The sequence below is a fragment of the Bos taurus genome, chromosome 6 (genome assembly GCF_002263795.3).
Source record: "Bos taurus isolate L1 Dominette 01449 registration number 42190680 breed Hereford chromosome 6, ARS-UCD2.0, whole genome shotgun sequence".
In the NCBI taxonomy this organism is placed as follows: Eukaryota; Metazoa; Chordata; class Mammalia; order Artiodactyla; family Bovidae; genus Bos; species Bos taurus.
In genome coordinates this window covers 78,204,951-78,231,066 of record NC_037333.1, presented here as the reverse complement: position 1 = coordinate 78,231,066, position 26,116 = coordinate 78,204,951, and the positions used below count along the sequence as shown (strand labels likewise).

Genomic DNA, 26,116 nt, shown 5'->3' with positions numbered 1-26,116 from the left:
GGAAAAGGAAATGGCAACCCACTCCAGTATTCTTGCTTGAGAAATCCCATAGACAGAGTTACTCAGCAGACTACAATCCATGGGGTCACAAAGAATCAGACACAATTGAACACAACACAACAACATAAACTTAAGATAATGTGTGTGTCACAGGAACTATTAACTGTGAATATAATGTTATCTATAAATATAACACACGGAGAAGGCAATGGCACCCCACTCCAGTACTCATGCCTGGAAAATCCCATGGACGGAGGAGCCTGGTAGGCTGCAGTCCATGGGGTCACACAGAGCCGGACACAACTGAGCGACTTCACTTTCACTTTTCACTTTCATGCATTGGAGAAGGAAATGGCAACCCACTCCAGTGTTCTTGCTGGAGAATCCCAGGGACGGGGGAGCCTGGTGGGCTGCCGTCTATGGAGTCGCACAGAGTCAGACATGACTGAAGCGACTTAGCAGCATAAATATAACACAAGGGCTTCCCAGGTGGTTCAGTGGTAAAGAATCTGTCTGCCAATGCTGGAGATGCAGTTTCAATCCCTGCATTGGGATGTTCCCCTGGAGGAGGAAATACCAAATCACTCCAGTATTCTTGCCTTGAAAATCCCAGGGACAAAGGAGCATGGCAGGCTACAGTCCATGGGGTTGCAAAGAGTCAGGTATGACTGAAACAACACAACAACAACATAGGATAATGTGCATATAACAGGAGCAATAGTATAGTAGAAACAATCAATTCTTTATATTTCTGTGCATTAAAGAAGTATAAAGGTCAATTTTTCTAGAAATTAAAACAGTAAAACCCTAAAAATTCTTGTGCATTGAGGGAAGGAATTAGGGAGGATGGGATGTGGGTGTATGTGTGCTTGTGTACAAATAAATTTGCTCCAGAAGATAAATGGATTTAAATTTCTTAAAAGAAATATATCATATATGAAACGAGTCGCCAGTCCAGGTTCGATGCATGATACTGGATGCTTGGGGCTGGTGCACTGGGATGACCCAGAGTGATGGTATGGGGAGGGAGGAGGGAAGAGGGTTCAGGATGGGGAACACATGTATACCTGTGACAGATTCACTTTGATATATGGCAAAACCAATACAATATTGTAAAGTTAAATAAAATAAAATTTTTAAAAAAAGAAACACAAAATGAGGGCATTTTATATTAAACAAAATTATCAGGTAAATTAAATAACCTTGGTTTTACTATAGTTTCTTGAAGAAAAATATGACCAACCAAGTAAGACTTAGATTGCCCTTTTAATTGTGATGTTATAAATCTTTATTTTTGTCAGTTCCAAAATCACTGTGAACTGACTGCAGCCATAAAATTAAAAGATGCTTGCTTGTTGGAAGAAAAACAATGACAAACCTAGTGTTTTAAAAAGCAATGCGAGACAGAAAAAGAGACACAGATGTATAGAACAGTCTTTTGGACTCTGTGGGAGAGGGAGAGCGTGGGATGATTTGGGAGAATGGCATTGAAACATGTATAATATCATATATGAAATGAATCACCAGTCCAGGCTCGATGCATGATACTGGATGCTTGGAGCTGGTGCACTGAGATGACCCAGAGGGATGGTACGGGGAGGGTGGAGGGAGGAGGGTTCAGAATGGGGAACATGGGTATACCTGTGGCGGATTCATGTTGATGTATGGCAAGACCAATACAATATTGTAAAGTAATTAACCTCCAATTAAAATAAATACATTTGTATTCAATAAATAAATAAAAAGCAGAGATGTTACTTTGCCAACAAAGGTATGTTTAGTCAAAGTTATGTTTTTTTTCAGTAGTCAGGTACAGATGTGAGAGCTGGATAATAAAAAGGGCTGAGCACCTAAGAATTGATGCCTTTGAACTGTGGGGCTAAATAAGACTTGGAGAGTCCCTTGGACAGCAAGGAGATCAAACCAGTCAATCCTAAAGGAAATCAACTTTGAATATTCATTGAAAGGACTGATGCCTAAGCTGAAGCTCTAATACTTTGGCCTCCTGATGCAAAGAGATGACTCATTGGAAAAGACACTGGTGCTGGGAAAGATTGAAGGCAGGAGAAGGGGATGAGAGAGGATGAGATGGCTGGATGGACATGACTCAATGGACATGAGTTTGAACAAACCGCAGGAGATGGGGAAGGACAGAGAAGCCTGGCATACTGCAAACCGTGGGGTCACAAGAGTTTGACATGACTGAGTGACTAAACAGCAACAACATAAGTCACAGGGTAAACAACAAAAGCTAAATTTCAATGTTTTGCATCCCTTGGATAAATTGGGCTATCAACTAGTGGTTACTAATGGCTCGAATAGAAACATTTCCCCTGCTTTGCCATCTAATAATAGAGCTAAATTTTTATGTTCAACAATTGGATGCACAGGTTCTAAGTCAGTATTGTTTAAAAAAACACTGTATTTATGGTTAGATGGCGGAAGTATATTATTGCTGTCTGAATGTGAAACTTTGTGACAAAGGGGAACTATTAGGTTCTTTGAATGTCATTTTCATAACTTAAAAACTGAAGATAATGCTGCCTTTCCTGCAGAACTATTATAACAATTAGCTAAAATGCTAAATATAAAGTTCCTGACATAAAAAATATGCTTGTAGATAATCTTTTCTTTTCATATTTCCAGAGAAGCACTTGAAATCCTAATTATATTATCAACATTCATTCAACATTTTTAATATATATTGAATGCCTTCTCTGATTTAGGATGTAGGATTACAGTGGTGAACAAAATCTATTTTCTTGAAATGTGCATTATCTGAAGCACATATGTAATTGAAGAGAGACTTGAAATAAAAGAATTTACAACAAATATTGTAAAATAACAAGCAGGACAAGGTCATAGAAAAATGAGTAGAATAAAATGATTTAGGATGGCCAGCCTTCCTGAGTAAATGGGTATATATACATATATATAAATATATATATATATATGTGTGTGTGTGTGTGTGTGTGTGTATAAAGAGTGGTTTATTTAGGGCTTAAAGCAATGAAATCATTACAAAGGAAATTACAGATGTATGGCATTATCATAAAAATTAAATGTCTGCCTATGATAAAACTTTCTAAACAAAAGTAAAGGACAATATATATATTTTCAGGAGATATTTATACAGTGTCAGTGGCAGCAGGGTTCTTCTGAGTAAGGTATTTGCATCAGTTCAGTTCAGTTCAGTCGCTCAGTCGTGTCTGACTCTTTGCGATCCCATGAACTGCAGCACGCCAGGCCACCCTGTCCATCACCAACTCTCGGATTTTGCCCAAACTCATGTCCATTGAGTCAGTGATGCCATCTAACAATCTCATCCTCTGTCGACCCCTTCTCTTCCCGCCTTCAATCTTTCCCGATATCAGAGTCTTTTCAAATGAATCAGCTCTTCACATCAGGTGGTCAAAATTTTGGAGTTTCAGCTTCAACATCAGTCCTTCCAATGAACACCCAGGACTGATCTCCTTTAGGATGGACTGGTTGGATGTCCTTGCAGTCCAAGTGACTCTCAAGAGTCTTCTCCAACACCACAGTTCAAAAGCATCAATTCTTCGGGGCTCAGCTTTATTTATAGTCCAACTCTCACATCCATACATGACTACTGGAAAAACCATAGCTTTGACTAGATGGACCTTTGTTGACAAAGTAATGTCTCTGCTTTTTAACATGCTATCTAGGTTGATCATAACTTTCCTTCCAAGGAGTAAGCGTCTTTTAATTTCATGGCTGCAATTACCATCTGCAGTGATTTTGGAACCCAGAAATATAAAGTCAGCCACTGTTTCTACTGTTTCCCCATCTATTTGCCATGAACTTATAGCTTCCCTGGTGGCTCAGAGGTTAAAGCATCTGCCTGCAATGCGGGAGACCTGGGTTCGATCCCCGGGTCAGGAAAATCCCCTGGAGAAGGAAATGGCAACCACTCCAGTATTCTTGCCTGGAGAATCTCATGGACAGAGGAGCTTGGTGGGCTACAATCCACGGGGTCACAAAGAGTCAGACACGAATGAGCAACTTCGTTTTCACTTTCATGATGGGACCAGATGTCATGACCTTAGTTTTCTGAATGTTGAGCTTTAAGCCAACTATTTCACTCTCCTTTTTCACTTTCATCAAGAGGCTCTTGAGTTCTTCTTCGCTTTCTACCATATGGGTGGTGTCATCTGCATATCTGAGGTTATTGATATTTCTACGAGCAATTTTGATTCCCGCTTGTTCTTCATCCAGATTAGGGTTTCTCATGATGTACTGTGCATATAAGTTAAATAAGCAGGGTGACAATATACAGCCTTGACCAATTTTGATTCCTGCTTGTTCTTCATCCAGACCAGGGTTTCTCATGATGTACTGTGCATATAAGTTAAATAAGCAGTGTGACAATATACAGACTTGACGTACTCCTTTTCCTATTTGGAACCAGTCTGTCATTCCATGTCCAGTTCTAACTGTTGTTTCCTGACCTGCATATAGGTTTCTCAAGAGGCAGGTCAGGTGATCTGGTATGCCCATCTTTTTCAGAATTTTCCACAATTTGTTGTGATCCACACAGTCAAAGGCTTTGGAATAGTCAATAAAGCAGAAATAGATGTTTTTCTGGAACTCTCTTGTTGTTTCGATGATCCAGAGGATGTTGGTGAATCTCTGGTTCCTCTGCCTTTCTAAAACCAGCTTGAACATCTGGAAGTTCACAGTTCACTTATTGCTGAAGCCTGGCTTGGAGAATTTTGAGCATTACTTTACTAGAGTGTGAAAGTGAAAGTGAAGTCGCTCAGTCATGTCCGACTCTTTATGGCTCCTTGGACTGTAGCCTACCAGGCTCCTCCATCCATGGGATTCTCCAGGCAAGAGTAATGGAGTGGGTTGCCATTTCCTTCTCCAGGGGATCTTCCCAACCCGGGGATCAAACCCGGGTCTCCCACATTGGAGGCAGATGCTTTAACCTCTGAACCACCAGGGAGATGAGTGTAATTGTGAGGTAGTTTGAGCATTCTTTGGCATTGCCTTTCTTTGGGATTGGAATGAAAACTGACCTTTTCCAGTCCTATGGCCACTGATGAGTTTTCTATATTTGCTTCCATATTGAGTGCAGCACTTTCACAGCGTCATCTTTCAGCATTTCAAATAGCTCTACTGGAATTCCATCACCTCCACTAGCTTTGTTCACAGTGATACTTCCTAAGGCCCACTTGACTTCACATTCCAGGATGTCTGGCTGTAGGTGAGTGATCACACCATTGTGATTATCTGGGTCATGAAGATCTTTTTTGTATAATTCCTCTGTGTATTCTTGCCATCTCTTTGTAATATCTTCTGCTTCTGTTAGGTCAATACCATTTCTGTCCTTTATTTTGCCCATCTTTGCATGAAATGTTTCCTGGGTATCTCTAATTTTCTTGAAGAGATCTCTAGTCTTTCCCATTCTATTGTTTTCCTCTATTTCTTTGCATTGATTGCTGAGGAAGGCTTTCTTATCTCTCCTTGCTATTTTTTGGAACTTTACATTCAAATGGGAATATCTTTCCTTTTCTCCTTTGCTTTTCACTTCTCTTCTTTTCACAGCTATTTGTAAGCCCTCCTCAGACAGCCATTTTGCTTTTTTGCATTTCTTTTCCATGGGGATGGTCTTGATCCCTGTCTCCTGTACAGTGTCATGAACCTTCATCTATAGTTCATCAGGCACTCTGTCTATCAGATCTAGTCCCTTAAATCTATTTCTCACTTCCACTGTATAATCATAAGGGATTTGATTTAGGTCATACTTGAATGGTCTAGTGGTTTCCCCTACTTTCTTAAGTTTCAGTCTGCATTTGCCAATAAGGAGTTCACGATCTGAGCCACAGTCAGCTCCCAGTCTTGTTTTTGCTGACTGTATAGAGCTTCTCCATCTTTAGCTGCAAAGACTTTAATCAATCTTATTTCGGTGTTGACCATCTGATGATGTCCATGTGTAGAATCTTCTCTTGTGCTATTGGAAGAGGGTGTTTGCCATGACCAGTTCATTCTCTTGGCCAAACTCTTTTAGCCTTTGCCTTGTTTCATTCTGTACTCCAAGGCCAAATTTCCTGTTACTCATTTGAATCACTTCTAATGAGGTGGATGTAACTGGAGCCTATTATACAGAGTGAAGTAAGCCAGAAAGAAAAAGACCAGGTATTTCTTGAATTCCTACTTTTGCATTCCAGTCCCCTATAATGAAAATGACATTTTTTCTGGGTGTTAGTTCTAAAAGGTCTTGTAGGTCTTCGTAGAACCATTCAATTTCAGCTTCTTCAACATTACTAGTCAGGCCATAGACTTGAATTACCATGATATTGAATGGTGCATGAGAAAAATGCACTTGAAATTATCGGTTAAGGATGTAGAAAGAATAACATAAATCTTTGAGTGACTAAGAGAGTTGCTATGGCACAGAAAATAAGCCTTAGTAGCCAGGTAGCAGTCAAGAGGTTATACTAGAAAATCAGCTAGCTGATCTGATTCAATTCCAACATGTCATGGCTAATAAAGTTACTTTATATTTTTTGAGTAGATCTTTAGTAATTTTTAAATGAACAATTTTTACTTTTTTATATTTTATAAATTTATTTTACTAACCTTATTTATTCAGAAAGCTTGCTTTATATTTTGAAATAATCAATAATGCATTACTTTTATTTATCTTATTTTCTCAATGTTTATATAAGACCCCTTTAAAAATGGTCTCTTCTTTAAAGAGTTCTGATCTGACAGTAGAAAAAATGTTTATGCTGAACAAAGGGAAAAAAGAGTTTTATATCCTTTGGAAAGGTATAGTGGGAATAGAAAAGTATAGAACTTCAAGAATGAAATGAAAACAAGATTTGCTTACATTATGGTTCTTTTCTGAAAGTAATTTCTTTGATGGCAGTTGGAATTTTTAGGGCATTACCTGAAAGGTGGTAATTCCCTTTACTATTTAGTATAGAAACTGTAAATTTTAAATCATTTATATTTTGCTTATGAATAATACCTTTTACCAAGATCAGAAGCTGGTCCTCACATTATACAGGGCATTTATAAGGAATGTTGATGAAAAAGTATTGAATAAAATCCAGGTATGGTGGTATGAAATTGATTCTGATGTTGAAAAGACTATAATTACATGCTAGGTTATTAAACATCATTTCAGTTTTTTAATTTAATTAAGAATTCATATTAATTTTGAATTATTATTAGAGTAAAGGCTGTGTTGCTTAAGGTAAGCTTCATCTCTAACAGATTGAATGTTTCCCATGTTCTTTCTCAAACTCCTATCTCTACAATCCCAAATCTTCAGTAGTTATTTGAAGAACTCAGATTCCATAGTCAGACATTACTGTTTCTCACAAGGAGTCCTCATTGGGTTGAGTTTAAGAAATATGTGGATAGAATTTTTTTCCAAAACCTTACAGTTGCCTCTAGTCACCCTCAAGCAATAGCCAATCTGAAAGAATGGCATTAGATAATTAGGATTTCTAAAAGTGCATTTAAAAGCTTATCTACCAGATATGTGACATTTTTTTCTCTGCAAACTTTTGCCCCATGTTCAAATACAGGGTAAATATAAGGGCTAAGAGAATTCCATTTGGAACTCTATAGACCTGGGTTTGAGTTCCAGCTCTATCATTTAATAGCATTAGTTAGCCATATTACTCAAACTTTTAAATCACAATTTTCTACATCTACATCATAGATAAAACAATTGCCCTAGTTGGAATGTCATCATTAAGTTCAGAGTAAATATTTAATGGATATGTCTAGTGGATTTGTAGCTATTATTGTAGTGACAATAATAGTAGGAGTAGTAATAGTATTTTATTACATTGAAAATTCATCTCTAGCATATTTGAATTAGGACCTATTGGACTAACAGTAGCACATTCAAGGCCCTGCTTTGTACCACCATTATTACAAGAAGAAATTAAAATATAGAAACTTGATTTGTAGATGAAGTTCATTAAAGTTCTACAAAACCACAGACATGGGTTTACTAAGAACCCATTATTTAAAATAAAAAGTACAGTGAAGCCTATCTAATGAACTAAATATGACTACTTGAAATAGTGACAGTAGATAAAATTTATGTTTAAGTCATTAAAACTTTTCTCTACCCTATGGTCATAAGTTTCTAATTGAAAACCAGTGAGAATAAAAGGGGAAAATTGCTCAAAAAGGAGGAAAATTAATTTAAAACTGTGTAAACTCATCAAAATAAACTATAGTTAACACTGAGATAGAGAAATGGCTACAAAATCAGTCAAAAAGACAGCCAAATCATAAAGGTTAGGATCAAAACAGTTTTTTTTTTTTAAATTGTACTTATCTCTTTTAAATTCGCATACAAGCCACAAGGTATGCTAGAAAATTAAAAAGTGATCATTGTTGTTAAATGGTCTGTAAATAGTAACTAGATAAGTATCATTATCTTAATCAAAACCATTCATTAAACCTACCTGTAAATTGGCTGGTGGTTCAGTGTTGAACACTGGGAACAAGGCCAGTTAAAATTCAGTGATCTTTATCCTGGGTGGTGGGGGAAGGTGAGAGAAGAAAACCTATATTTGACATAAAAGACAAACGAAGTAGCATTAATCAAATACACAATAATAAAAGTATATATATTAGGTTTACAATGGAAAGAAATAAGGGAGTCCTTGTTTCTAAACGACTCTACATGAAAACTATCTCATTCCTTTGAACAGAGAGATTCATCAGTGCACTAACATCACAAGAAGACTGACTGACTTAATCCTAATTTTAAAGGTCACAGTAATTACATATATTGTGGCACATTTAACAGATATCATCTGGATATATTTGCAAAAGACAAAGGGTGTAGCCAATGTAGGGTACACTCAGCAACCCACAAATCTCAAAATCATCACCTTCAGAATTATCGTGATAGAAAAATCTCTCTACATGCATTTTTCCATAATGAGTTTTCATGTAAGTAGTTGCCAGCGTTTTACCATATTATAGCTAATGTGTGACATAATCAGGATATTGTAGCATGTGTGTTTGTGTGTGCACGCACCTGCCTGTATTGCAGTAGAGAGGGATACCATCAGTGTATTCAAGAAGCAGGAGATAACTATAGAGAGCATTCAGAATTCCTCACCCTGAACTTAAAATATGGCTCTAAGTAAAAAAAACTGCGTATCATTAAAAAGCTTCCCTAGTGGCTCAGATGGTAAAGAATCTGCCTGTAATTCAAGAGATCTGGGTTCAATCCCAGGGTCAGGAGGATACACTGGAGAAGGAAATGGCAACCCACTCCAGTATTCTTGCCTCAAGAATTCCAGGGATTGAGAGCCTGGTAGGCTACAGTCCATGGGGTCTCAAACAGTTGGACAAGATTGAGAGGCTAACACTTTCACTTTATTTTCACAAGAATTACTAAAAAAAAAAATCTTTTTGAAATCATGATTTTTTAAAGAATAGTCTAATTAGATTTGGAGAATACTTACTTCATTTCATTTGTACAAGCCTTGTTGTGCACTGCAAACCTACAGAAAATGTGCAGATGTTTTATAAATGGACACACTTAAAAAATATTTCTTTTATCCTCAGGTAAAGGAAAGATAACATCAGCCAATCAAAAGAAGAAGCAAGAGCGATTCAAGGGGAGACTTTTTTCATTGCTAATTTCCAGAGGGAATTAACCAATTTTCTGTATTATGATAGAATCAGCATATTGAGGATTGGACCTATAGATAATGTCAAAGCAGAAGAGGTGCTTTCAGCTTTGTGTGCCTGCTGAATCTTAACTATGAATGGCTGCTGTGCTTCTGTTTGCTCCACGATTACTGGTCAGGTTTCATCAGATTGGAGCCTGCTGTTTAAGCTGTATTTAGGACACGACCCTAGCAGCTGGCTCCACTGAATGAGCCGCTTCAAGGTAGTTATTACTGTGCATGTAATAACTAAAGAATTTGGAGGAGCTAAGGAAAGCACTAATCCTTGTGTACTCTATTGAATATTTCGGTAGATTAGTAGATTTGAAATCCAACTAAGCAAAGCGCATATGAAAAATAAAAGTATGGTAATTTACACTACAAATAGCTTTAATATTACCATCCAGATGACAGAAAATGCCATATGACTTTGTCAGAGTAAGGAGAATATATTTTTTAAATGCCCATAACTTAAAAAGATTTTGAGAGTTTTTACAATAAATTTACAAAAGCATTGTTTAAATGATTGGTGTTTGAATAATATCTTGAAAAATGAAAAATGTCAAAATACATTTACTTTTATATCCAAAATCTATAAGGATGAAGACTATATCTTATTTAGTCGTATATCCCATAGGATATATCATATTGCAATCATCCATGAATGTTTCTTGAATTAAAAGTTATCTACCAACATTTGAAAATGTAAGAATGAGAGCTTTGGAGAAGTCTATAGAAATTTCAAAGCTACCAAAAAATGTACATTGTAATATGAAAAATCCTAAATGTCCAGGAGAACTAAATCTTCTATTATCCCTGCATAGGACTGAAAACAAAAATAAGGTTAATGATAAATATATTTCAGTTTTATAAAGATCAAGAAAGGAAAGTATTAAGTATATTTTTAATAGGTTTTTTATTATCTGACTCCAGAAAAGATAAGATGTAAAAAGAGCTGTATCATTTTTCACAGGTAAACAGTTTGGATGTGGTCAATATAGTCTTTTACCTAAATTTGTCTGCGTGTGTGCTATGTTGTTTCAGTCGTATCCAACTTTGTGTGACCCTGTGGACTGTAGCCCATCAGTGTCCTCTGTCCAGGGGATTCTCTAGACAAGAATACTGGAGTGGTAGCCATGTCCTCCTCCCGGGGATCTTCCCGACCCAAGGATCAAACTTCTGTCTCTTGGTGTCTCCTGAATTGGCACGCAAGTTCTTTACCACTAATACTACCTGGGAAACCTTGACCTAAATATAATGGTTATGAAATACTTCAGTAACAGTTACCATTATCAGAGTTACCAGATCATTTGGAGTTAGGAAATGACATACACTGAAAATGATTGCTAAGTGTTTCTCTTTTTTTTAATTTATTTATTTTAATTAGAGGCTAATTACTTTACAATATTGCATTGGTTTTGCCATACGTCAACATGAATCCGCCACGGGTGTACACGTGTTTCTATGCAGTTTGCTAAATAAGTTTCTTTTAGGGCAACAATCTAGGGTTGCTTGAACACTAAAATATTCATTGAAACCTCCGGGAAAAATTGTAGCATTAGAAATCCCTGAACTCTAGGACCTGACCAAAATACATAATGAAAAATTAAAATGTTGGGCATGAGGGCATCCCTCTGAATGTGAGATAAAGTGTCAACTATATTTTATAACATTATGAAACATTACAATGTAGTATTGTTTTCACTGTTTAAAAAAAAGCACATACAATTAAAATATTTTTTCTTCTTGCTTCTTTCCTAAGGCATAAGTAAAATTTCCCCTCATCTCCTTCATTCTTTCTGAATGACATTCTCCAGCTAAATTATATTGAATCAAAGAAGATTGTTTAGATGGCTCTCTGATGGTAGGGTCAATTTCTTGATTCACAAGCATCTCTGTGACTTTCTTCTCATCTCCCTGAAGTCTATTATGCCAGCAGAGTCACACTGGGTGGGGTTCTGTAACCTCCCTCTAGGGAACTACCATGACACAAACATTTATCTCCCCAGGACATCTGGGGATAATCTTTCAGGTTGTATAAAGTTAACCTCTCTTTTTGCTTTACCTGGAAGGTTCAAAAATGAACATTTTATACAGTTATATAAATAAATGTTTTGAGTTAGGACTTCTCTCTATTGACCTGCCTCTATTCAACAGAGGCTTAATGGATTCATTTTGCTTTCACTCAATTCTTTCCTATTCATTCCAAATGTTTAATGCAATTGTAGGCCCTTATATTGCAATTACTCAATAAGAAAATACTTTTAAATGGGAGCTTATGAAAACATTTTATAGCATTTCAATTGGAGCCAAAAAATAACTGCAGGTACAATTATTATAAGAAAAAAACAACTACTCAGTAAATAGAAAAGCTACTCTAAAATATTTCTCCTCATGCAGGATGCTAGATCTGAAATATGTAGACTTAAAAAAAACTACATTTTGTCCACTATATTAAGTTTGATATGAAGAGTTTGACTGGCAGATGACAATGAATTCAAAGTCATTTATTCTGCAGTTACCAGCAATTATATATTAACATATTTATATACACTAAAGTACTTTGATTTCCCTAGAAATGTATTAGGGTGATTTTAAAGGCATTTTTTTTAAAGAAAAATCATTCTAAAACATTTACATCTTATAAATTAGATGGCACTAAAAGCAAAGAACCTGCCTGCCGCTTCCAGAGACATGAGAGACCTGGGTTTGATCCCTGGGTCAGGAAGATCCCCTGGAAGAGGGCATGGAAACCCACTCTCTTGCCTGGAAAATCCCCCTGGACAGAGGAACCTGGTGGATTACAGTCCATGGGGTCACAAAAAGTCAGACATGACTGAGTGACTAAGCACAGCACAGTACAGCATACTGAGTGTACACTGAAACCAATAATGAACATGAACTTGGGCAAACTCTGGGAGATAGTGAGGGGCAGGGAGGCCTGGTGTGCTTCAGTCCATGGCGTCACAGAGTTGGACACAACTGGGCACAGAACAATAACAACAACAACATATTGAAACCACATTAGAGTAACTTATCCTTAACAATGCATTTAAAAGTCAATAAAAAAAAAGTGGAGCAATGCTAGTTGTTCACTTAATAAGATCAAATTTGTAAGGAGAACATATAAGAGCATATAAGAGCATAGTTTTTAGTTTGTATTCTATATGTTAACTATGTAAGTTAGCTAGTAACTCTATGTCATAGAAGATCGTTAATACAATTTAAAATAATTTGAACGAAGCTCAAAGTAATATATTTCATTTTTTAATATAAATTTATTTATTTTAATTGGAGGTTAATTAATTTACAATATTTTATTGGTTTTGCCAAAGAAATATATTTTAAATCTGAGATTTACTTTTTTAAAAAATCAGTACTGAAGGGTGAATCAGCAAGGACAAAACTTACTTGGAACATTATAGTAGTCAGAGGCTACAAATAGCTATATGTTATTTATCTGTTTAGTGCAAATAACTGTTTTCTGTCATTTAATTATCTCTAATCTGGAAGTAAACACACAATAATTTGAAGAAAGAAAATTTAACATAAAGAATTATTAATTATAGCAGGAGACTGGAGTAACAAGGGATTGGCTAGTAAGACATAAAGAAAATTCAGAATAAGATAGGAGGCACAGATATAATTAATAATTTAATAGCAAAGATAATATCACATAATATGGTAGGAATAAACATTTCTCCTTTTCTCCCTCCAGAATTAATGTACTGAAACCGTGAACCCTAGTGTGATGGTATTAGGAGGTAGGGCCTTTGGGAGGTAATAAGCGTTAGATGAGGCCACAGGAGTGAAGCCCGCTTGAATAAATTTTTGCCCTTATGAGAGTCATGAGAGAGCTTGCTTCTCCTCTCTGCTCTCTGCCATGTGAGGACACAAAGAGAACTTAGCAGTCTGGAACCTAGGAGAAGGGCTTTTCTAGAACTTGACCTTGCTGGCACCCTGATCTCAGACCTCCAGTTTCCAGAACTTCCATTCTATAATAAATAAATTTCTATTGTTTAGGGCACCTAGTCTATGATATTCTACTATTGTTACCCAAAGTAAGACAGTCATTACTCCTGTGGGCAAGAGAGAACACCCAAGGAAGTGTTCCCTCCTTAATTACCCCTCCTCCTCCAGCCCAAGGTTGAGACCCAGACCTCCCTGGAAAAGGCATAACCATGACTTGTTTTTAATGGCAAAGCACTTGCTCTGGTGATGTGTAGGAGCAACTAGCTGGAAAACCTTGCTCTGGAACTTTCTGGAAACTTGCCCTCTTGGGTGCCAGGAGAAGCCTCCCTCTGGGAGGTGCTGTTCCTTAGAATTTGTTATGAACCAAACCAAAGGATTGCCAGGGGAAGCTGCTGGCTGCCTTGAACTGCAGAGTCAGGAGCTACAGCAGCTACAAGGTAACAGGAATACAACAAAAACTAGGAAGGAAAACCCTTCCTCCTCCTGCACCTCTACCAGCAAAGCTTTATGTTAGTTCAGCTGACAAAGAAATTATGCCACTGAGAGGCAATAAACTGACCAATTGATCCTTATCACAGTTATTTATCTTACCAACAAGTATGTCTCTTACCACCTCATCTCTTCTAACTAGATTTGTAACACTGATTCTACTAGCTTTGTTTCTCTTTCTTTACAGAATATAAAAAGTATCCACTACCTCAAGATATTAAAAATTCTATATTTTGATAATAGTAAGTATTTTATATCACTATATGGATTTAAAGTATCTTTTTCTTAACATATAAAACAGTCAAAAGATGGAAAAAACTGTTAACAACATTACATAGAAGACAAATCTAAAGCAATCAACCCAGTCCACTTCTACACTCTTCTCAAAATAAGCTCCTATGTTAGAATACTGCATAAAAACATGTTTTGATTTCCTTCTTTTTACAGAATTAAATTTAAATTCAATTGGCCACATATTCACATTCTGAACCCAATTTAATTTTCATCCTTTATTTCTTTTAATGTATCACACTCAACATTCACTCTGAAGACACAACATAGCTTTCTCTTTCCTCATAAGTCATGTTCCTTTTTGGCAGATATATTACTCAGTATAGTGTATTTCTTCTCCTGGCTCAGAAAGCCAAAGTCAATAAGTGGAGTAATTATGTATACTTGGTGGAAATGGAAGAATCATATTACTTAATTACTTTTAAATATAGTAAGTTAATACATATAATGTGTTCAGAACATTGCCTGCTGCTGCTGCTGCTGCTGCTGCTAAGTCACTTCAGTCGTATCCCACTCTGTGCGACCCCATAGATGGCAGCCCACCAGGCCCCGCCGTCCCTGGGATAGCACATTCTAAATGCTCTGTAAATGTTAGCTGTTTTGTATTTTTTGTTAATTTCAGTTTATTCTCACCTTCAACATTGGTGAAATAGCTCTATTAGAACTACTACACATTCAGATTTCCCAACTTCTGGTGTGAACAGAAATCTAAGAAAATACTGCACAGTATACCTGACTAAATGGTAGGAAAAAATCAAGTGGATTACATGGTAACTCCCACATCCAATTTCCCATGGCCAGAATTTCTTCCTAATCTTTGCCATTGCTGTTGCCTTTCCATCATCATCATTGTCATATATAAAAGTACAACAGAATGAGTCATTGTGGTCAAGTAACATAATCATAAATGGGCCAAGAGCAAAACCCTGGACCTATGGAGAGTAAATGAGCGGAGTGAAGTGTGTAAGCAGACAAGGCCTTTTGGGGAGAAATCACATATTATTAAAAGGAGGATGAATGAATGCTGAAGAAAATCCGAAAGATGCCTACTCCATACATCCATTAAATTTTATTTTTTTTTAAATAATTCCAAAGTAACAGAAAGCCAGATATACATCAGAAATGCAGTTGCATTGATAATTGCTTCCAATTCTGCTATTTTAGAGGCAAATATATCAATGGTCCAGAGAATGTCAAACCTGGGAAACATCAGAGCCTGGAGTAGAAACAGCTATTTTAATCAGGTGAGTGTTCTTACAAAGATGTATGCTTTGGAATGTGCTCTAACATAAGCCAAGAAATATAACTAAATTAGAAACATCAGCAAGGAAAACTAATAATTTGCGAACTGCTGTATATGAGATAGCAAAGTAGGAGTATTCTGCTGAATACTGTATCGACCCTTCAGATCTAACCAAAACTCACAAAAATTCCTAAGAATGCATTTCTTTAACTTTTCTTCAAAACCATTATTTGATATTTGCTCTTGGCTTCATGTTTCCCATTAGCGGAGTTATTATTCTAGTGTTGTGCAGATTTAGCATATCTGTCTGTGCTGTGCATTTCAGCACTTCTAAGGAATGCTGATGTTCCTTGCTTCCTAATAGCATCCTCTTTTTGATATTGATCATGTTATATAAGCTGTATGGAACTGAGTAAGCAACTAAAAATTGAGTATTACAGACTCAAATTCTCAGAGATAACCTCCATCAATTTTGTGTTATTCTGTAATACAGAAGCTGCAATATTTATCTCAGGACAGAAGATCTGAGTTCAAATCCCAGCTGGAACCTACAAGCTGTGTGTCCTGTAGCAATTTGCTACTACCTTGGATCTCAGATTCCACATCTTTAAAATACATATAATATTGATATTCAACCTACAGTGTTATTTTTATGATTAAATTAAATAAAAATATATAAGGCACTTAACACTGCCTTGCTCACAGGAATCACACAATTAATTCCATGATTGTTGCTACTGTGGCTATTGATGGAGTTCCAAATTCTGGAGGAAAAACTAATTTTTTCCTAAACTAATTTCACTATGAACAGTAAATGAACTGAAAATGAACTGCTGAACTGTTGGGCGGAGGAGGGGGCGGGGAGCTTAAACAGAAACAGGGACACCAAACCTTTATAGCAAAGATAGAAAAGTCAGCATCCAAATGAGCCAAATATTAAAACCTGGAAGGTTTGTGACTGCATTTATTGTAAGGAAGGTCTCAAATATAGATTAATTACAGTAGCTAGCTACATTACTTTGGGCAATTCTTCTCCTCTAAAGTTCAGTTTCTTCCTTTTAAAAATGACATTTGTGGCTTACATTCACTGAAGAATATTTTTTGCCAGGCATTGTTTAAACATTCAAAACAATCAATCTTAAGATTTAAGTTTAATTATTATTTCCCTTTCAGAGAAGAGGAAATAAATTCCAGAGAAATGACATCAATTGCCCAAGATCATCCCAAATTTACTGGTGGAGCAGAACCATGCAGTTTGGCTCCAGAGTTTCAGCTCTTAGTTACTCGGCAATTCAGCTTCTACTACACAATTGCAGAAACTGTGTGTAAGGTCTGTCTAAAGATGAAGTGAGGTATGTATGTGAAACAATAAGCACAAATTCTATCACACAGACAAACTGCAATAAGTTTTAGCTGTTACCATTAATATAATACTATTGTAATGAAGAGTCTGCTAAAATCTGAAACAATAAAATCTTTATTATGCAGAGATCACTTAAATGTACAGTTGACCCTTGAACAAAATGGATGTGAACTGCATAGGTCACTTGATAAGTGGATTTTTTTCAATAAATACTACTAGAGTATGACACAATCTGCAGTTGGTTGAATCCACAGATGTGTGAACTATGGATCCAGAGGGCTGACTGCAAAATTATACTTGAATTTTCAACTGTGGGGAGGATTGGTTCCCCTAACTCCCATATTGTTCAAGGGCTTACTGTATTTTACCCTATATAAAGGGAAAAAAAAAAAAAGATTGAAAGTTCAATTCCATGATTCAAAGAAGAAATTGTATGCTTATTTGTGTGAACAGCTCAAGAAACCACATTTTCTATGCTTTCATATCTATTATTGTATTTTAAATGGTTATGAAGTTTTCCATCACATATAGTTATCTCTCCATTTTTCGTCAAATTTGTTTTCTGTTACAAGAGTAATAAAATAATATATATTTTAAAATGTAATATCACTCAAGCTTTGGGGGCCATTTTCTTTATGTAACCTAAATTAATGATAATTAGCACAAATTTGTAGACTTATAAATCATATTCAACCTTTTTGAGCTTTTTTCTAAATTCTATAAACTAGATATCATGATAACTGACCACCCTAAGTAAAAAATGTTATAATGAATTATGGAAAAAGAAAGGTCTTGAAGACTATAAAACTCTTTTAAAAAGTAGAGTAGTTTATTTCTCTTCATTTTTAGCAAGATAACTCCAAAAGATCTATTCCAAAAAGGAATGTTAGCCAAGGTTTGTAATCTAAGATTTTGTATTTCAACTGAATGTTTCCATTATCCTAATCTGTTAAATATATCCACAGCCAAATACATCATTTCCTTCTCATTACGCCAGCAGCTTCTTTTAATGGGTAGAAAAGTGTAGTATTACATGAAACAATACAACTTCTAGGTCATAGTGGATTCATGGAAACCAGAGTCATGATATTCTAATTTAATATACTTCTAGATAATTGAAGGGGAGTAGAAAATGTTAAAGACAGTATAGCATGGTGTTTAAGGTATTCTGTATCTGCACTATTGGGTGTGATTCTATGTTCTGCCACTTCCTGCTTTATGACCTTAGGAAGTTACCTAACCTCAGGGGATTTTTTGTTTGTTTGTTGTTTGATCTTACTCACTTGAACCCTATATATTTCAAATGGCTACTCTGGAGACTAAATATATTAATTTATGTAAAGTGCTTAAAAGAATCTGACATATACTGCACATTAAATAAGTGTGAGAAATTATTATATACTGCTTGTAGTTTGAACATGTTAATTCATCTTCCCTTCTTCCTTTCAAGTTCTGATCAAGTGACAACAGACTCAAGAATTCAAATGGGAATTAACATAAATATCAATTCTCACTTGTAGAGCTAGACTACAGAATATGATGGTATCTTCTATCCCACTTGGGACTGAAACTTCTAGACCCACATAAGCCTATCTTATTCAGGTAGAAAGGATAGAGAAGCATAACACACTTCCTCAGGACCCACTTCATCCACTTGGAGGTTTGGGCCAGAGGATATGAATCAGAGGAGGTGGGAGAGCACAAGAATGAGAATGCTATGATTGCAACTGATACATTGAAAAGGGGAACCAACAGATATGAAATTCAGAAATCAGGTAAGTCTTTCAGTATCAAAAAGGAGAGGTGAGTAAGGTGACAGAAGATGGCTTATAAACATTTAGAAGACTACCCCTTCCTTGAGAAAAGAAGCTGAGCTCTTTTCTCTTTTATGAAAAACAAAAATGTGGTGAGGGAATAAGTATTTTCTGACTGGAAATTACATAAGTGTTGGAACTTCAGTTGCTTAGGAATACTTTAAGCAAGTATTTGTTCTTTTAACAGACTGATTAAGACTATATTATATGCCAGGTATTTGTGCAAGCAGAGTGAAAAAAAAATAGCCAAAATTAATAGTCAGATTAAATGATATATGGATTATAGGTCTCATTAAGCAAATGAGTAGAGGTCCTTGATTAGAATCTCTATAGAACATTGTGTACTCCACAATGAATATGTAATAATATGTCCTCCCAATATGTCATACTGTCCAATACAAATTATTTGTAATATGCCAGAATATATTCTTAAGCATTCCACAATTGTTTGGTCTAGTGCTAAGGAAGGTGGACTAGATAAATGACTCTCAGTTTTTTTCTTAGCCCAGATAAGCAGGATAATCTCTTATTTAAAACCTTGAAATGTAAACTAATAACAGATTCTCTGTTTGGTTTTGCCATTAACCACCTTTAGCTTCCCCGGAGGACTGATGAAGAAATTTCACCTCTAAAGGACGTATCTGAAAACCACTGAACTCATGAGCAACAAGGATCTTTTTTCCAGTTTATTAAAGTGTTAATTCTAAGAAACTCTATTTTTATCATATGTATGTATATAGTCAGAAAGCTAAAATGAAAAGATGCTGCTAGGAGAACTGAAGCCTCTGGAGGCTCAGACAGTGAAGAATCTGCCTCCAATCCGGGAGACCTGGGTTTGATCCCTGAGTCGAGAAGATCCCCTTGGGGAGGAAATGGCTACACAGTCCAATATTCTTGCCTGGAGAATCCCATTGACAGAAGAACCTGGTGGAGTACAGTCCACAGGGTTGCAAAGAGTTATATATGACTGAATGACTGAATGACTAACACTTCTTTCAAAACATTTTCTTTAAATGTAAGCAAAAAATAGGAAAAAAAAAACTACTTGTTTCTATGAATGTCTTAGTAAACACATGATTTTTCTGAATCATAATCAAAGTTATTAATTATAAGGATAGCTCCATATAAGTAAATTAAAATAGTGTTTTTGCTCTAAGCTTCTCTAAAAATGTTGTTTTTGCCTAAGTGTAAATTATATTAACAAAACATTCGTATAAGGTAATGTTTAGCAGATTTTCCTTCTTATAGGGTTTTCATTTGTCAAGTTCTCTGAATATAAGCTATTGCAATCACTCTCTACTTCTATGTATTTCTAAGTATTTATAACAAAACATGCATATATATAGATACACATATTAAAATATGTTCTGTCAAGTATTCCTTTGCCCTCAAATGTAATATAGTAACATATATCAGTCCAGTAGCTTGTAATGATAGCTCTAGCTGTTTTCTTTTTTTCTGTACCTCTGTTCTTCCTGCTTCTTTAAACTACAGACTATTGAGAAGAAGTGAAATAATCAGAATACCCACTTTATATTAGCACTCATAGTACACTGTGAAGTTGAAGGAAGAAATTGGCAAAGGACAAGGGCTTGACAGGGTTTTTTCTGTTCTTTGCTACTTTTCTTGGGCACATGCAGATGTCTGTTTAAGAATGGGCACAGTGTTCAGCCTAGGTTTGCCAACAATGTAGACTTAGAGGGTAGAATAAAGAAAGTCATCAATGAGCACAGTAATGGCAGGAAATGGTTCAAAAGAGAGCCCTGTGTTGCATACAGAAATATCCTAAAAAGTCTAAAAGTAACTTCAGTAATCACTAATGATAAAATTTAGGTTTTCAATTTTGGCAGACTGTACATGGCCAAAAAAAACAATCTGAGCTGAAAAATGCAGTTACATAAAAACTTTGGGAAGCTAATCTATATAACTAGGAAATCATTAATGCATTCAGTTTCATTTATAGCATCAACAAATATTTATAGCTTGTTAATGATATGCCATTCACTACACTACAAACCAGAGATAAAATGCTGGGCCAGAAAGCCTTCGTTATGCTTTCACAGAACTTTCATCTGAGAAAAACAGACGTACAGTTAAATCTAATTAAGAGTGATATGTCCTTTAAAGCATTTTGTCTAGGCAGCTGAGTGGAATAGTGGAGAGACCATGAGCTTTGTGGTCCTAGATAGCTGCTTTCAGGATTCTTACTCAGACACATGGTAATTTTGTTAGTTTAGAAAAGTTACATAACTTGTATAAGACTGTTTTACTCACTGAACAATAAATAGCTAAACTTGCTTCATGGTTTTGACTCAAATGTTAAATGAAACAGTAAATATAAAGGACATTGTAGCTAGCACAATGCAGGTATCTGATGTTTTGTACCTGTTGTCACAAGTTTTCAACAATAAAAGTACAGATTAAGGAGGCCCTAAGCTTTTACCAAGGCAATGGCAACCCACTCCAGTACTCTTGCCTGGAAAATCCCATGGATGGAGGGGCCTGGTGGGCTGCAGTCCATGGGGTCGCTAGGAGTCGGACATGACTGAGCGACTTCACTTTATTCTTTCACTTTCATGCATTGGAGAACTAAATGGCAACCCATTCCAGTGTTCTTGCCTGAAGAATCCAAGGGACGGGGGAGCCTGGTGGCTGCCATCTATGGGGTCGCACAGAATCAGACACGACTGAAGCGACGCAGCAGCAGCAGCAAGCTTTTACCAAAGTTAGTCTCAGAGAAATTCTGTGGGCCATTCCAAAGTCATTACTGTAATTGCAGAGAATACTTTGATTTGGGGGTATGTGTAACATTATTCTAAGATAATTAATTTTGAACTTTCTCTTTATCATATCCTGCTTTAATTTGTCCTACATATATTTTTATTTACATAACCCAAGAAGGAATACTAAAAAGCAGAATTGACCCTCATTATTTACTGATCCTGTATATGTCAGTTTGTCTAAAAGCTGACATTTATTTATAACCCTTAAATCAATATTTGCAGTTTTGTGGGATGGTTTGCCTACATGTGCAAAATGAAGGGAAAAGATTGAGTTGCCCAAATGTCATGTTCCCACTTGAGGTGGCAGGAAGCAACACTGTCCTCTTCTTTGGCTTTCATACATATGTTGTCAGGGATTGTAGTGGGGAGTATGGTTAGAGCAAGAAACGCTTGCTCTAGGGGCAGTCAGATCAGGTTAGAAGCCCAATTCTGGCACTTGTTCCTATGGGGAGGGGATCCTCAGGCAGGTGACTTACTCAGAAACTTTGTTTTCTCTTCTGTAAAATAAAAACATAAAACCTACCATAATAAGTTGTTTTTATAATTTGATTACATTCTATGCAAGATAAATCTGTTTATTTAGGTAGGCAGATCAATAGATATGAGTACATTTCCACTGAGTTTCCCAGGTGACTCTAGTGGTAAAAAACCTGCCTCCCAAATGCAGAAGACACAAGAGACATGGGTTTGATCCCTTGGTTGGGAAGATCCCCTAGAGAAGAAAATGGCAACCCACTCCAGTATTCTTGGAAAATACCATGGATGAGGAGTCTGGGTGGGCATCTACAGTCCATGGGGTTGCAAAGAGTCAGACATGACTGAGTGCGTATGCACACGCACACACACATGCACACACGCACACACATTTCCACTAGGAGCACTGATTCAGTGTTTGCTAATTCAGTGTTTGTGAGACTTTACAGAACTTAACTACCATGGATAACAGAATCAGATGTAATTTTTTTTTTTTATTATGTTGTTGACCCTTAAACAACACAGGTAGAACTATATGAGTCCACCTATATGTGGATTCTTTTTTTCAATAAATACTTAGTATAGTACTAGAGGATCTGCAGATGTGGAACCATGGATAAGGGGGCAGACTGTAAAGTTATACCCAAATTTTTACTGCCTTAACATCGATGCACCCTAATGCCACCCATTATTCAAGGGTCATCTATAGATAATTCAAACTTCATTTTCAACTCGGTGTGCTAGCAAAGTAATTACTAAACAAAAAAGCTACACTCTGGAATATAATCTAAATATTCTAGTTAATCTCTTTTGGAATAGAAAACATCATTAATATTAGTATTGGGAGGCAATGAGATTCACACAGGAAAAGAGAAGGTTACATTTCATTATAAAGTGCTTCAATATCTCCGTATTTATGACATGGTAAAATAATTCAGAAGGCATTTGCTGCTTCTACAGATGCAATTTTTAAATGTTAACATGGTAGGAAAGTTTATTGTTCCATTTTGTGAAAACAAGTTATCAGATTATCACATTTCAATCTCTTAAGTAAACTGAGTTAAACAGTCAAAATCATGAATGAAACTACGAGCATAAGACATCCTCAGCAGTCTGTTAAAATATATTTTGTGTAGACAATTCAATATACCTATGTTTAGACTGATTACCAATAATTATCTTTATAATTAGATATAAAACTGCAAATTTTAAAAATCCCACTATTTGAAATTAAATATTATAGAAAAATTCTATGAGGTTTCTATAAGTTAAAAGTATAAACTTTCAAAATCTGAAATATAGCTGAACACAATGTTCTTACTTTGGCCTTTATGATCCAAACACTACAGACAAAATAGCTTAAACTTAAGCTTTGAATACTCAAGACTTTGATCAAACAATATATTGTGAAAAATAACCCACAATAATTTTAAAGCAGTCTTTCCATGAAAAGCGTAAACTTCTTCCAGAAAAGGTTTTAAAGAGATTTGTCAAACAATGCAGACTGCAGTTGAAATGATCTCAAAACATTCCAAATATGTTAAGCAAAATCAGCTGTCTAGAACTAATGTTCATATATTATTATGTAAGTTAAACTAAGTTCATGCTTAAAGGACTAATGGAAGAAAAGGAATTTCAAAATACTTCTCATTTGGACAAAAAAGTTTCCACAAATACTGGAGAGATGCTAGTAGAGGTCGTAGTTTTATTCTTTTTGCTTTTCTGCCTAAGATAGCTAATTTACAAAGTCCATTAAAACATGCATTGTATACAGAAATGTTTTTGTAAAATAATAAAATTTTATTAGTGAGAATATGTATCCTACTGTTTCTTTGAAAGATAGCCTAAAATCAATTTGCATTTTTCTTCAAACTAGTATGTAATAGTGTTGTGACCTCAAATTTACCAACTTATAATTTGCCCTGCAAGTACCTGAAAATAGCTAAAGTAATCACTTTTTGAAATGGTAAAAGTCATAATTACAATACAATTCTTATTCTGTCACAATATGATTTCTATAACAAAGACATAAAATTAAGCAGGTAACTGAATAAAATTCTGTATTTTTTTCAGTGTCACGTAACCTGAGAATAATTTCTAGGATTCCTGTCTTTTTTTTTTTTTTCAGTATGAACACAAATTGTTCAGGGATCACAGAGACTAATTTCTTTTCAGAACTTAATCATACAAATATAATTCTATAGATATCAGTGCAGAAATTAGAAGTTGGCAATGTTTAAGTAACATCAGTTGAGTCTAGCTGTGTAGATTTGACACAGAATTAGACAAAATGAAAATGAGAAGAAAATATCTTAATAGTAAATAAGGATGAGATATTTTAAGGGGAAATTCAGCATTAGGAATTCTAGCTTCATTAGTGGTAAAAGTAACTAATAGCTTATTTGAACCCTGGTGCCGAGTTATTTCTATTATGCTACAGTGCTTCCTTAAAATGGTTTTGAAACACAATTACACACTTCATAAATATATTAGCATTCCATTATAGCTGAGCTTATTATTAGCTATACTGAAATATACCTTGGATCAAGTCATGTTCCTTAAACCACAACCTCCACCAAAAGTCTTATAAATAAAATGATAAGCCTATAAGGTGAGCATTCAATTTGTACCTTCAAGCCAGCAGAAGTAGAGACTATATCATTTATTTTTCAAAATCATAAGCCAGGAAATATCAAAGAAGAAGGAAAAAAATATTATACTTCCAGAAAACCAGATAATGTAAACTATCCTGTAATAGGCAGAATAAGGTCCCCTCCAAATACATCTACATTCTAATATGCAGAATCTATGAATCTTACCTTACATGGTAAAAGTCATTTTCCAGATGTAGTTCAATTAAGGCTGTTAAACTTAAAAGGTTTTGCACAATGAAGGAAACTATAAGCAAGGGGGAAAGACAGCCTTCAGAATGAGAGAAAATAATAGCAAATGAAGCAACTGACAAAGAATTAATTTCAAAAATATACAAGCAGCTCATGCAGCTCAATTTCAGAAAAAAAAATGACCCAATCAAAAAATGGACCAAAGAATTAAATAGACATTTCTCCAAAGAAGACATACAGATGGCTAACAAACACATGAAAAGATGTTCAAGGTCACTCATTATCACAGAAATGCAAATTAAAACCACAATGAGATACAATCTCATGCCGGTCAGAATGGCTAGTATTAAAAACTCTACAAACAATAAATGCTGGAGAGGGTGCAGAGAAAAGGGAACCCTCTTACACTGTTGGTGGGAATGCAAACTAGTACAGCCACTATGGAGAACAGTGTGAAGATTCCTTAGAAAACTGGAAATAGAAATCCCATACAACCCCTCAATCCCACTGCTCAGCATACACACTAAGAAAACCAGAATTGAAAGAGACATGTGTACCCCCGTGTTCATTGCAGCACTGTTGACAATAGCTAGGACATGGAAGCAACCTAGATATCCATCGGCAGACAAATGGATAAGAAAGCTATGGTACATACACACAATGGATTATTCAGCTCTTAAAAAGAATGCATTTGAATCAGTTCTAATGAGGTGGATGAAACTGGAGCCTATTATACAGAGTGAAGTAAGTCAGAAAGAAAAACACCAATACAGTATATTAATGCATGTATATAGAATTTAGAAAAATGGTAACGATGACCCTATATGTTAGACAGAAAAAGAGACACACATATAAAGAACAGACTTTTGGACTCTGTGGGAGAAGGCAAGGGTGGGATGATTTGAGAGGATAGCTCTGAAACATGTATATTACCACATGTGAAATAGATCACCAGTCCAGGTGCGATGCATGAGACAAGGCACTCAGGGCCGGTGCACTGGGATGACCCTGAGGTATGAGATGGGGAGGGAGGTGGGAGAGGGGTTCAGGGTGGGGGACACACGTACATCCATGGCTGATTCATGTGAATGTATGGCAAAAACCACTATAATATTGTAAAGTAATTAGCCTCCAATTAAAACACATAAATTAATTTACAGAAAT

General features: G+C 35.8%; 1 long non-coding RNA gene across 1 annotated transcript in view; it reads right to left on the bottom strand.

Moving 5' to 3' along the window:
• Nucleotides 1-26,116, bottom strand: part of LOC112447161 (uncharacterized) — a 71,327-nt gene that overhangs the window by 7,460 nt on the left and 37,751 nt on the right. The window contains exon 3 of the long non-coding RNA XR_003035271.2: nucleotides 8,460-8,529. This is a non-coding gene — a long non-coding RNA (uncharacterized lncRNA). The remainder of the gene's footprint in view (nucleotides 1-8,459; nucleotides 8,530-26,116) is intronic.